A 13,921-nucleotide genomic window follows, 5' to 3' on the forward strand; every position below is an offset into this window, starting at 1 on the left:
TGGTATGTGTACCAAGCACCTGCAAGAGCAGCCAGCCACACCTCTGTGGCCTAGAGTTACTGCTGCCTCTTTCCCTATAGCATGCAACTTAGGCAACGAGGACCAGAAGCAGAAAGCAATGCCACCCTAATATCCTTCATGCAATCAAATTTGTGTAGGGGATGGGGAGGAGGTAAGAAATATGAATGCCTGGGAAAAGGAGGAGCTCCAGGTCATGGGAAGAAAGATGTGACAGGACGTTTTTGAAAGTTCGAATAGATCCATATTCTGTTGAAACCTTGAAACTTTAAAAATTTGTATTCTTATCATCATCTTATGTTCTTCTTGCTACTCTTAACCTCCCAAAAAGCAGTCTCTAAGTCACATAGATAATCTCTTGGGCATTTTCTCTCTCAGCCATGGAGAGCTATGAAAGGAAGAATCACTTTTCTCAAGCAAATCGGTTTCTTTGGTTCTCACTCCTTGCCTGCTCCTGATACTTTGACCCTGTTTTATAGATCAAAGTGCTCTAGAATAATGGATGGTCTTGGGTGGTGAATAATGGTGGATAAATAGGGACAGTGACAGTTAAACTGGGTGCCTTTCTTACAACCTTGATCGGTTTTTTTCCCCTCCCATGTTTCCTTCTCCACTGAAATGCCACACCAATACTTGTTGCATTTATAAGGTGGCCAAACCAATGTGTTGTTTTTCTTTCTTTTCTTTTTTTAAGCCTCCCTTGAGAGAATAAATGGTAACAGAACTATTTAACAAGGTCCTGGTTTCTCTTGCAACAGAATAGCTAAACTTGCCTGCTTTTATGTGCATTTTTGTAGGGATCAGCTTGGTAGCTGCTATTAGCAGAGAAATGACACCTGGATCTTGCTTTGCAAGCACTTCTCCCATCAGTCCTACATTAGGCCCTGTTTAGCCATGCACAGCTGTTGGTTTATGAGTTCCACAGCAGTGGGCATAATGAATATAATTTACCCAGTGGACAAAGGTGTGTACCAAGTGAATTTAAATAATTGGCTAGTAGGTAAGAAGGTGGATTGGCTAGTAGGTAAGAAGTGGGCTTTTAATAAGATACTGAAGATTGAAAAGTTTTTTTTTTAATTGACTGTAGATATGAAAAGTTAGGGTTTGCCCTCCTCTTGTCTACTCTCCTTCCAAATAGTTGTATCCAAAACTGTTCTTCCCTCTCCCCTACCTTGCACCCCTGTTAAAATAGAAATGGGGATTAATGTCCCACTTGTAAATACATGTAAAATTTGTATAAACATATCTTCTATGAAAATGATTTATTATCTGTAGACTTATTACTTGGGAGATGTCTTGAGATATAAAATCCCATCCTTTGGGTTGTTGTATTTTGTTTTCTCCAAATAAATCTGATCTTAAAAAACAAACAAGACCGGGTGGCTCAAGCCTGTAATCCCAGCATTTTGGGAGGCCGAGGAGGGTGGATCACAAGGTCAAGAGATTGAGACCATCCTGGTCAACCTGGTGAAACCCCGTCTCTACTGAAAATACAAAAAATTAGCTGGGCATGGTGGCGCGTGCCTGTAATCCCAGCTACTCAGGAGGCTGAGGCAGGAGAATTGCCTGAACCCAGGAGGCGGAGGTTGTGGTGAGCCGAGATCTGCCATTGCACTCCAGCCTGGGTAACAAGTCTGTCTCAAAAAAAAAAACCAAATGAACAAAAACAAAAAATGAAAAAGAGAGATGCGACAGGAGAGAACACTGAGAATGTAGCTATTGCCATTATAATCTATGATCTTAAAATGTCTCTCCCCTGCCGTGTGTGTGCATTAGGAATGAACGCAGCAGGCCGGGCGCAGTGGCTCAAGCCTGTAATCCCAGCACTTTGGGAGGCCGAGGCGGGTGGATCACGAAGTCAAGAGATCAAGACCATCCTGGTCAACATGGTGAAACCCCCGTCTCTACTAAAAATACAAAAAATTAGCTGGGCATGGTGGCGCGCGCCTGTAATCCCAGCTACTCGGGAGGCTGAGGCAGAATTGCCTGAACCCAGGAGGCAGAGGTTGCGGTGAGCCGAGATCGCGCCATGCACTCCAGCCTGGGTAACAAGAGCGAAACTCCGTCTCAAAAAAAAAAAAAAAGAATGAACGCAGCCATCTTAGCAACTAACACCAAGCCATCCAGTAACTGACACCCCTGTGAACCAGAAAGTCAGTACTCCTGGGAGAGTGCGTGCGTGTGTGCGTGCGTGCATGTGTGTGTATGTGTAATAGAAAGAGAGATGAAGTGAGATCACTGAGATTTTGTAGTTTTTCAAATGCGGTTTCCCTCAACACACGTGTCTCAAATGGGAGGCAGCTAGTACAATAACACGGTTTCCTGACTTTCTTGCATAACAGAGCTTATGGAATTTATCATCTAATGAAGAGTCATTCTCATTTTTGCTGTGAAGTTGCAGTGGACAGGGCTCCTCCTACACAAGAATATATTGACCTAAGGCCTGATCTTTCCCTAGCACACAGTATTACTAGTGGAATCCTCTATTCTGCATCTTCAGTCAAGTAGTTTGATCTGTATTCTGCTTAAGGGAGCACCCTGACTTAGCATTTGTGTCTTCTTTTCAGTTTCTGGGATTTTCATGTTGCTTTGAGGTTGGAGTTTGTCCGTGAAGATTTTTTGCAGTAATAAAGAGCTGTTTTATTGCAGGCCTTGTGGCCTCTTGACCAATTTAACAGCTTATTAACACCATTTAACAAATTTTGAAGATACTTCACTGAAACAAAATTAAGGCCATTTTTTATGACTTTGGCACAATCACATTTAATTTTCCCAAAATATTGCCTAAGTAGAAAGCACAAGGCTTCCAAATATGATAGTAAATGACAGATTTTTTTTAATTGATGAGAAATGTAAGAAGTAGATGCATTTCTGAAACACCAAGTAAGTTCTAGTCAAAAATAAGAAATTAAATAATATGCTATCTCTCAGCAGACTTGCAAATGAAGTGTCTTTTTATGACATTTATTGTTCTTTCCTTGATTAGTAAGGAAATATAGAAATGGTAGAGAAGAAAAAAAAGTCAGATATTTTGGCCCTGCCTTATGGATATTAAATTTTGGAGTCTACTATGTTACAGCCTGCTTTTTTCTCTTTTTAGATAATAATTAATAATATATTATTATAAAATTTTCTTATGAACTTTAATATGACTGCAGCATAACATTATTTTATAGTTGCATAGTATTCGATTGTGTGAATGTATCATAATTTGTTTAACCAATCCTCTACTTTCTGTCTCTTTGGCTGTTTCTGATTTCTCACTCTGATAAGTAATGTTGCACTGAACTCCTTTCTACAAAAAATCTGTTTTGTACATCTTGGATCCTCTATTAGATGACTTCTGAAACATTTTAATTTTCATCCTCAAGGCAGGAGTAACTACCTTGAGTGATAACTTTTAAGTGACAATTTTCTTGTAGTGCAGGATCTCCCAGGAGTGCTGACTTTCTGGTTCACAGGGGTGTCAGTTACTGGATGGCTTGGTGTTAGTTGCTAAGATGGCTGCATTCATTCTTAATGGACAGGCTCTCAGTTAATAAACTCTTCATTTCCTTTTTGAAACTCTAGAATTGCTTTTGCCATTCCATTCAAACCCATTTTTTTCAAAATCTGAAATGGTTCTCATGTCAATGTCTTCACGCAGCTAAAATTAATTTTGATGTGTTATTTGAGATTGAGAACTGTTCTCCAAGAACTGTTATTTTTGGAGTTTTAGTAGCTGTTCCTGTACCTGCCCAATGCCAATTCATTACATTTATCAGATCTGTAATGTACATTTTAATTAACTTCATCGTTGGCCAAGTAGAGCTCTGCAATACTTAATTCAAATTTTGGAGAAATTTGCTGGAGATCTTAACACATGGTTCAGTCCTATTTAATATAAATCAGGCACACAAAACTGCAGTTCTTACATTAAGTCTCTCTTAAATCCCAGCAGCCAGAAAATGAAGTCACTTTGGACCACAGCCTAAGAATACAATGACTTCAGAACACAAAATCTTCAGTCAGGGAGGAGTTCGTAGTAGTCACCCTAACAAGAAGTAAAATTTAAACTCTCCTGGACAACAGTGAAACTGCTAATGCTCACATAGCCAGAAAAGGGGCAAGGTGAGTGGCAGGGGAAGAAGAGAGGTTTCTCAGATTTATCTGTTTCATTTCATTGTTTTTTCTTAATTGATGTTTTTTGACAGTACAATATCTGAATGTGTAATTATGGGATAGAGTAGTTCTCATAATTTTGCCACCACTAAAAATATCGGGAAAATGCAGATTTGTTCCAGCTGACTGAATTACTGCTAAAGTAAACCTGATTCATTAAAAGAAAATCTTTTTTTCTCAGTGTAAATAACAATGTTCTGAATATCTTGGGTTTCCAGAATGCAGCAGCTGAAAATAAAGTTTACAGCCTATGGCAAGTGCAGTGTATCTTCAGATGTATCAGATTATCTGGCTGAAAACAAATAACTGGGGAAAATAGGCATAATGAAAGTACCAAATATCCAAGTCTATTTTTAATATTTTTAGCAGCACTGACCCCAGAAGTATAATCAGTTTTTAATAAAGGCCAATTCAAAAGCAGCAGTGCAGAACTTAATATTCCTGGCACTTTTCATAATCATGGCTTGTTTTCTCATAAATCTCTATCATTCAATTTATAAAAATTGGATAATGCTGCCTGGCTCATTAAATAGCTTACCTCTGTTCATACTAACAGGATGGCAGAGAAAGAAAGAAAGGCCTTTAGAAGGGCTGGAAGAGGAGGGTAGAGGAGAAACAGAGGCTCCCCTAAGAGCTTGGTGGGACTTGAGGCACAATTCCAACCACACCCTCCTTTCCCACACCTGAGCCAGAGCAACATTTGAGGAGCACAGAGTGACTGCAAGAACAAATGCTGCCTCACTTTTCCACTTTATAATAAAACAAAAAGTATGTGACCTTCCATCATCCATTTGCAACTCAAGATGTCTCGGAGCTGGGAAGTTAGGGGAATTTACTGGGCAGTGTGTATGGGCGTTGCTATGACTAAGGGGAGAAAGCGGAATTAGGACCTAATGAATCTAGAAGGATGGGGTTGGGCTTCTCCTGGGGGAATATAAACATGTCGTCAGCTGACAGAGCCCTGATCTCTGACTCAATGCATAGGAAATAGAACCACTGGGGGAGGGTCTATGGCATATTAGATACCAACAATGATAATAACACTAGCATTTAGTGTTTATGAAGAACTTTAATTCTTCTCTCATTTCTATTCCATGGACTCCCTTACATTTCTAACCATGGGTAAACTCAACAGGAATGATGCCCGAAATAGTGTATCATTCCCAAGTCGCCAGGGAAAGATTCAGTAGGCTTTTAATTAAAATCACAAGAGAACCAGATTCTAAGGAGTAGTCAGTGGACTTTGTTGCACTGAGTAGGCTCTCTAGGGTCATTCAGAGAGATCAAATGTCCCACTACTTACTGAGAAGGAAACTTGAGAAATGCTGTGCTGCTTCTTAGAATCACTGATTTGCAGGCAAATCTTACCCTGAGTATGGTAAAGAGGCACCAAGAAGGACTGGGAAGACCTGGCTGCCTATAAGCCTTTATTTCCCTCTCAGGTGCACATATGCCATTTTTAGAAGAAGAGAACACTGTTAACCTATTCTCCAATCTAGCGAGGCTGGCAGTCCCAGATACTGAGTAATGACCAAGACTCAACTCTCTCCTTCACTTCAGATTGCCAATACATAATTTGGCTCTGGGAAAGAGTTCCACATTGATACAATACCCCTCATGAAGTTTACAGACAGCCTGCAACTTCCAATATCCGGTCTTGCCTTCAATACCATAACTTTTTGCATTGCCGACATAAATGTACTTCATCTATGAAAAGCATTAACTCCCAGAGAACCATCATAGAACTTCATCTATGAAAAGCATTAACACCCAGAGAAGCATTAACTCCCAGAGTGAAAGCCAACAGCTCTTCTTTCAATATTACCTTTCGTAGCAGGGCTCTGGCATTCCCTTTAGCCAGCTTTGGCCTTGTGACTTTTATGGATCCCTGTGACCATGGTTTCAGCAGCACTAGCTATGGGTCGAACAATCTGAGCTATCTTGATATTAAGGTTCATGGAAGCCCAGGAAAGTCTTTAGCTTTGGGGGATGAGGAAGGCATTCCATGGAAGTGCCTGATGTTTCTCTCTGCTCAAGCATAAGTAAGTCCACATTCAGCCTCATAACCTGGGGATCATTGAGGAAGCTCCCAGGGCTGCTGGAAAACAGTCAGGAATTCCTCAAGCCTTGGGGTTAGGCCTGCAGGTTAGCCCGTTGAATGCTAATTTGAGGTCTGGTAGTAAGAGACCAACAGTTGGGCATCCTAGAAAGGCAAGTGGATAGTAAGCAGGGCTTCAGATGACTTCCTCTGGCCACAGAGCAGAAATTCTCTGGAGCTTTTCACTGTTTTAGCTGCCACCTTGGTCATTCATGAGTTTTGGTAAAGGAAACACACAGGAAGATTCAGCAAGAGAGAAGAAGGCAGGAGAAATAATGGCAGAATGAACAATTTAAGAGAATGCAGGGAAGAGCAGGAAGGAGGATTGAAAAAGAGCAGTTACTGAAGCTGCAGCCCATCTGTAGCCGTCAGTGTCTGATACCCATGATTTGCACTTAACTTTTGACCGAACCTCTTAACAGTTTTTTGCATTAACAGGAGATGTCTTTATTTGCATTTTGTAGATGGAGATATGAAGGGTAGAGACGGAAGTATCCTTGCCCAAGAACACACAGTGAAATAGTCAGATTTTCCCAGACTTTATCCTCTGGCCTTTTGAGACTAAAATGCCATATTGTTTAAGCCCTAACCAGTGTATTTTATTTGAAACCTCTTCCTTGTTGGGTTCCAAGACACAATTGCTGTTTCCATTCTGCACACTGCTAAAGGAGAGATGATTGTACCATCATTTTTCCAGAATTGTAGTGGAGCATCAGATTGATGCAAATCAATTACACATGTAAGAGATGAAAGCAACTTTGGAGATCACTGAGCTCATCTCCTCATTTTCTATATTAGAAACCTGAATATAATACAGAGAGGTGAGGAGGTTTTCCCAGAATTACATGGCTGTGCAGGGAGAGCTGGAACTGCAACATAGATGTCTTGATTCCTAGGCAGCTCTCTACCCAACAGTCTTACCAGACACAGATTTGTTTCTTTTCTGAATATATCTAATCCAAAGTACTTAGCATTCCCAGAACATTCCAAGTGGGTGACCAATAGCAAACAACTCAGTGTGATCTAAAGCACTGATTTCTGGTGTTTTCTTCAAGGATGTTTTGGCTTTCAATCTGTTAACCATAAGGAATATTGAATTTAGCAAAGTACATTGAAGTTTTCTATGCAACATGTTTAAGAACAGCTGAAACCAATTAAGTGCTAATCAGTTTTACTCTGATGCAGAGTGGAAAAAAATGTTCCAAAGGTCTCTCCACCCTGAGATGTTCTTGGCAATGGGTCTCTGTGCTGTGGGCCCCCTCCCATCTCTCTTAGTCATGTACCCTCAAGAAGAGGAGATCTGGCCAACTCCCTTCAGATCTAAGATGAGAGCAGAACTGAGTTCAGTATTTTACCTTGAAATACAAGTTTATCCTTCCAAAAACACAGGCAACAAAAGTGAAAATAGACAAATGGGATTGCATCAAACTGAAAAGCACAGCAAAGGCAACAATTAAGTGAAGAGACAACCCATGGACTGGGAGAAAATATTTGCAAACCATACATCTGATAGAGGGTTAATATCCAAAAATATATAAGGAACTCAAATAACTCAACAACAAGAAAACACATAACTTGATTTTAAAACGGGCAAAAAGTCTGAACAGACATTTTTCAAAGAAAGATACGAGTGCCCAACAGACATATGAAAAAAAATGTTCAAACATATCTAACTATCAGGGAAATGCAAATTAAAACCACAATGCGATATATAACCTCACGCCTGTTAAAATGATTATTATCAAAAAGCTGAATGATTATAAGGGTTGGTGAAGATGTGAAGAAAAGGGAACCCTTGTATACTGTTGTTGGGAATGTAAATTAGTACAGCCATTTTGGAAAATAGTATGGAGGTGCCACAAAAAAAAAAAAACACTAAAAATAAGGCTGAACGTGGTGGCTCATGCCGGTAATTCTGGCACTTTGGGATCCTGAGGTGGGCAGGTCACCTGGGGTCAGGAGTTTGAGTCCAGCCTGGCCAACATGATGAAACCCCATCTCTGCTAAAAATACCAAAATTATCAGGGCATGGTGGCAGGCTTCTATAATTTCAGCTACTCAGGAGGCTAAGGCTGGGGGGTCACTTGAACCCAGAAGGCAGAGGTTGCAGTGAGCTGAGATCTCACCATTGCATTCCAGCCTATGTGACAAGAGTGAAAGTCCATCTCAAAAACAAACAAGCAAACAAAAACCTAAAAATAGAATGACCCTATGATCCAGTGATCCTGTTTCTGGGTATATATCCAAAGAAATTGAAATTAGTATATTTAGGAGATGCCTGCACTACCATATTCTTTTCAGCATTATTCACAATAGCCAAGATATGGATTCAAACTAAGTGTCCATCAAAGGATGAATAGATACAGCAATGGTGGCATATATATACAATGGAATATTATACAACCTTCAAAAAGAAGGAAATTCTGTTATTCACAGCAACATGGATGGAACTGGAGGAATTTATATTAAGTGAAATGAGCCAGGCACAGAAAAACAAAATACTGTGATTTCACTTACATGTAAAATTGGAAAAAGCCAATTTCATAGAAACAAAGAATAGAAGGTGGTTATCAGAGGCTGGGGCAGGAGGAGGGATAAGGAAACAGACAAGTGAATTGCCAAAAACTACCAAGTTTCAGTTAGACTGGAGAGATAAGTTTTAGTGAACTATTGTACTGTATGGTAGGTGACCACAGTTAATAATGTATAATACATTCCAAAACTGCTAAAAGAATAGAGTTTTAACTATTTTATTGTCTCTTCATTATTCATCTCCCAAGAAAAATAAGTTGGTGAGGTAGATATATTAATTAGTTTGATTAATCTTTCTCAAATGTATACAATACATACAAAATATCACATTGTACCCTATAATTATTTGGTTATTAAAAGTATTTTCTGTTAATTAAAAAAAATTGTTAAAGTTCATCCTGGGAAGAAAGAAGGCGGCAACTCTGAGGCAATGCATATCATAACTATGAGAATAGGAGGGGTGGAGGAAGACAGTGAAATCCAGCCATATCCATCCTCTGTGGCCACCTCATGGGCTTGACCAACCATCTCGGTTACCTAATTTCCTAATGCCAAGTCCCCCAAGCTCCACCTTCTTGCATGAGAGATAGGCAGCAAAGTGAAAGCTTTTCAAATCCGACAAATTAAGGTTTGAATTTGGGCTCTGCCAGTTATTAGATGTGACATTAGACAAACTATTTAATCTCCTTGAGCCTCAGTTTACTTACTTGTAAAAGGAGAGTAATAATACCAACTTGAAAAATTAAATGATTTGAGATCTATTTTACAACATGGTGACTAAATTTAAGACCAATGTATTGGATACTTGAAAATTGCTAACAGAGTAGATTTTAAGTATGTGAGGTAACATGTATGTTAATTAGCTTTATTTAGCCCTTTCACAATGTACATTCTTCAAAATACCATATTTTATACCATAAATGTATATAATTTTTATTTGTTCATGAAAAATAAGAAGAAAATAATTAAATGAGGTAATGGAATGTCTGACACATAGTGGGTGATCAATAAATGCTAACTGTCCCACGCCATTCCTTCTAATAAATTCTTTGTGTACCCTTTCCTATATTCAATCCATTTCATTTCAATTTTCTATTAGTCTTGTTCAAATATGTTAGAGCATGTGTGTGCACATGTGTGCACGTGTACATCTGTGTGTCTCACTGTCCTATTGTGTCTTTTCTGGAGGACAGATGGATGATTAGGAAGCCACGAGCCAAAGTGTCCTGTTCTGCTGTGTACACAACAGGGAACAGATCACTCTGGATCATTTCCAGGGTTTTCAGCTTCTAACCCCAAGCCCAAAATTCTATGGGCTTCTGGAAGACATCCACAGTTTTCAGCACCATTCTGTGCATATATATTTTTAAATCTACTGGGAATGGAGGTAAAAGAATGTCATACAAACTAAACTGGACCTTGAAAATGCCCACCACCTCCCTCAACTCAGCTGAGGGTTTGTCACCTTCTATGTCACCTTCTGCCCACATGGTATCATTCTCACTGTACCACCAGTTGCTGAGTGACTAAGAGCCACCATCCCTAGGCTATACCCAGGGAACTGGAAACAGTCTAGTGCCCACAAAGCAAATGTGCTAAACTGCTGGCCATCATCCAAGGGCTATGGGAGTGATCAGACCCACCTACACAGGGAGCAAGAGCACAATGAAGAGTTATCATTTGTGCTAAAGCACTAGTTTGGGAGTGTTTGGCTAGAACAGAATGGAATGCCAGATTCTAACCACCTTCTTGGCTTTGCGAGGTATTCCATCTTTTTACAAGCTAGGAAGTTACAGTTCCATCTCCGCTGTTCAGATGAAACATGTTTTCAAAATGGTAGCCATTTGGTTTTTCCTCCTGGTTTCTTTCCCCTAGTTCAGTAGGCTTTGAAACTAGAAAAGATTTTGGAGTTGTTTAGGATTTGCATTTTAAGTAGTCAGAGATTCTCAGAGTTTTAAAGCATTGATTTAAAAGATGCTCCAAGATACCAGTGGTGGACTTTAATCTTCTCTTTCAAATACATTCATGCAATCCTAATTGTTTTTTGTTTCATTCCATAAAGTAATACACCTATAAGAATTTTATTTTTGATGAATACTGATAGCACTCCTTACTTAGTAGCCAGTCCCTGCTTTGCCATACAGTATACATTCTCTATACCTTCTTTTTCACTTAAGCATTGCATCACTATCAATACTTGGAAATTAAAGATGCACAAGTTATATATCCAGAAGAAAGAGTAACCAACTAAACTTGACTATTTTTGTATTAAGACTGTTTGCAGATTTTAGTTCTGTGTTCGCTGTAGGTTCATCAAAACATATTTAAAAATGACTAACACTGTTTACATATTTACGTATATTTATTATTTGATGTAATAAAGCCTATGTTCATTATCAATAAGTAAATAAAAATAAAGAATTAGACCCTAACAGATGAACAGTTACATTAAATGCAAATGGTCTAAATTCATTAACTAAAAGAGATTGGTAGATTGGTTTTAAAAACATGACCCAACTATATGCTCTGTGCAAAACACTTGCTTTAAATATAATGATATAGGTAGGTTGAAAGTAAAAGGATGGGAAAAGATTTATCATGCAAACATTAATCAAAGGAAAGCAAAAATGGTTATATTAATCACATAGACTTAATATTAACAGTATTAATAAAGTAGATTCCAAACAAAGAAAATTGCCAGAGACAAAGAAGGACACTAATAAAAGAGTCAATCTACCAATAACATACAGAAATTCTAATGTGCTTGTACCAAACAACAGAGCTGCAAATTATGTAAAGCAAAAATTGATAAAACTGAAAGGAGGCCAGGTGCAGTGGCTCACACCTGTAACCCCAGCACTTTGGGAGGCTGATGTGGGTGGATCACCTGAGGTCAGGAGTTCAAGACCAGCCTGGCCAACATTGTGAAGCCCTGTCTCTATTAAAACACAGAAATTAGCCAGGTGTGGTGGCAGGCACCTGTGGTCCCAGCTACTCAGGAAGCTGAGGCATGAGAATTGCTTAAACCTGGGAGGTGGAGCAACAGAGGGAGACACTGTGTCAAAAACAACAACAACAAAAAAAAAAAAAAAAAAAAACCTGAAAGGAGATACAGAGAAATCCTGAAGAAAGAATGAATATGAAGCTGTTCAGAGGTTTGAAACCCGGAGTAGATGACAGAAATGGAAAACCATAAAATGAGGCTTTATCCTCCAAAGAGGCAGTGGGCTGAGCTCAGTGACTGACAGCATCTGCCAGGTAAAACAAGGACTGAGGATTCTGGGAGAGTATAATATGCAGGATGATGTCAGGAGACCTATTGCTGAACCTTTTTTTAACTCAATAATTATTTATTTTAATGTGTATTACAGAAAAAATACATTGTGCACAGTAGGTAGAAACATGGTTACATACACCACGTAAATTAACAGACTCTGTCATGAATGTTTCAGATGTTTATGTCCTGAACATTTTAGCATGACTTTTTAGAAGTAGGGATGGTAAGAATGACTGCTCCCATCGTCTCACCCCTGATAGTCTAGGGGCGTTACCATTCCCATGTTAAGATTGCATCCAAATGGGGGTGGACTGCCAAGGTATCCCATCAGTGTCACATCACCAAGCAGGGGCACCACTCACTCTAAACTAAGGAACCATCAAGGTTTAAAGCCAACATCAGTCACCCAACTGGCCAATCTTAAGCCTAGATCAAGGAGTCTTTCACACATTTAAATCATGCAGCCATTTTTTGTATGCATCTTAAAAGTCATTTATATTTATTACTTGATTGTCATGGTTTTTAAAATTTTACCTTTTAAAAGTATAACTTTTTGTTTTCATGATATTTATAGAAGCAGTACATTGAACAAGTGTGACTGTGACACAGTCGAAATCCAACTTGGTTTTCTGTTTCCTGTGTTATCTCTAAACTTTATCCAGTGGGGAAGGCTTTCTACCACTGGAAAATATCCCAGCAAGCCTGGTATATATATTTTTTTTTTTTAACACTTAGATAAAAGACAATCTTACAGACTTTTACGGGCAAACTCAGTCTTAATTTGGTAGTTTAAATATCAAGTCCTACATATTAGTCAACCCTTCAATTTCCTCCCTGTTCCCTTGCAAGGCTTCTACTTGACAACTGCCTGTTTTCCAGAAAGGGAGTGTTGTTGGTGTCTGCTCTCTCCACTCACTTCCTCCTTTACTTGTTAGCAACAGTTTTACTTCTTTCAGAGACAGAAAGGGGCAGGCTGGAGGGAGGAGAGGTAAAGGTCAAAGAACAGTATATGCTGGCTAGTGGCTGAGAGCTCTCTGGGCCAAGCAGGAAGTCAAACCTGACTCTCTGCCTGGGCACTTTCATGGAGATTTCCATCATTCCATGGTTCAAGGTACCTAATAATGTCTCGTCCAAGAGGTCACTGAGAACTTTTTTCATGGCCTCTAAAAAAAACAGCATTCTCCTCTGGCTTCTTCTTGCTAGAAGAAAGCAAGAATTCGTTCAGGTCACTCAATTAGGACGACAGGCCAAGACTAACATAGCCACTTCTACATTTTCTTGGGTGGGAATCAGGTGCCATTGCCCTATATCCCCTAAGTGCAGAGAGCACCTTCCATAGCTCTCCTCATACTTCCAAGGAAGCTTCTTGCACTAGATTTCTTTTGCTTTTTTTTTTTTGTTTTTATTATTGCACTATGTTTGAGGAGAAGGCAGTACCCCTCCCTTGGGTCTCTAGTATAGCACCACATACCTCCTAAATGGTCTTCCACAAATCCTCCTCTGTGTTCACATTCTGACTTATTTTAAATATCTGTGATTGAGCTAAGAGATCTAAAAATCACAGAACAAGTTCTGTACAAATTCCTTTGTAAATTCACAGGTGAGGAGCCCGTCTCATATGAAATTTGGTAATATACCTATTGTATTGAAGCCTCACTCAAAAATGTGGTTGGAAACCTCATTCTAACATCCTGCTATATTTATTTGTTTGATTACCTTCTATTTTTAAAAAGTGGGCCAGTCATGGTGGCTTACGCCTGTAATCCCAGAACTGTGTGGATCATTTGAGGTCAGGAGTTTGAGACCAGCCTGGCCAACATAGTGAAACCCCATCT

The 13,921-nt window shown here is 39.3% G+C and overlaps 1 protein-coding gene and 1 pseudogene across 4 annotated transcripts in view; both read left to right on the forward strand.

Moving 5' to 3' along the window:
* FSTL1 (follistatin like 1) overlaps nt 1-13,921 on the forward strand; it is a 164,574-nt gene that overhangs the window by 66,440 nt on the left and 84,213 nt on the right. Inside the window, exon 3 of one of the 4 annotated variants that reach the window (XM_078352062.1) lies at nt 3,956-4,128. The exons of 2 other annotated variants lie outside the window; for them this stretch is intronic. The gene's annotated coding sequence lies outside the window, so the exon portion shown is untranslated. The remainder of the gene's footprint in view (nt 1-3,955; nt 4,129-13,921) is intronic. One more of the 4 variants, XM_078352063.1, reaches the window with a different exon arrangement.
* Nucleotides 9,990-10,686, forward strand: LOC144579599 (cyclin-dependent kinase 2-associated protein 1 pseudogene; annotated as a pseudogene).

Source organism: Callithrix jacchus, chromosome 15 (genome assembly GCF_049354715.1).
Source record: "Callithrix jacchus isolate 240 chromosome 15, calJac240_pri, whole genome shotgun sequence".
NCBI lineage: Eukaryota > Metazoa > Chordata > Mammalia > Primates > Cebidae > Callithrix > Callithrix jacchus.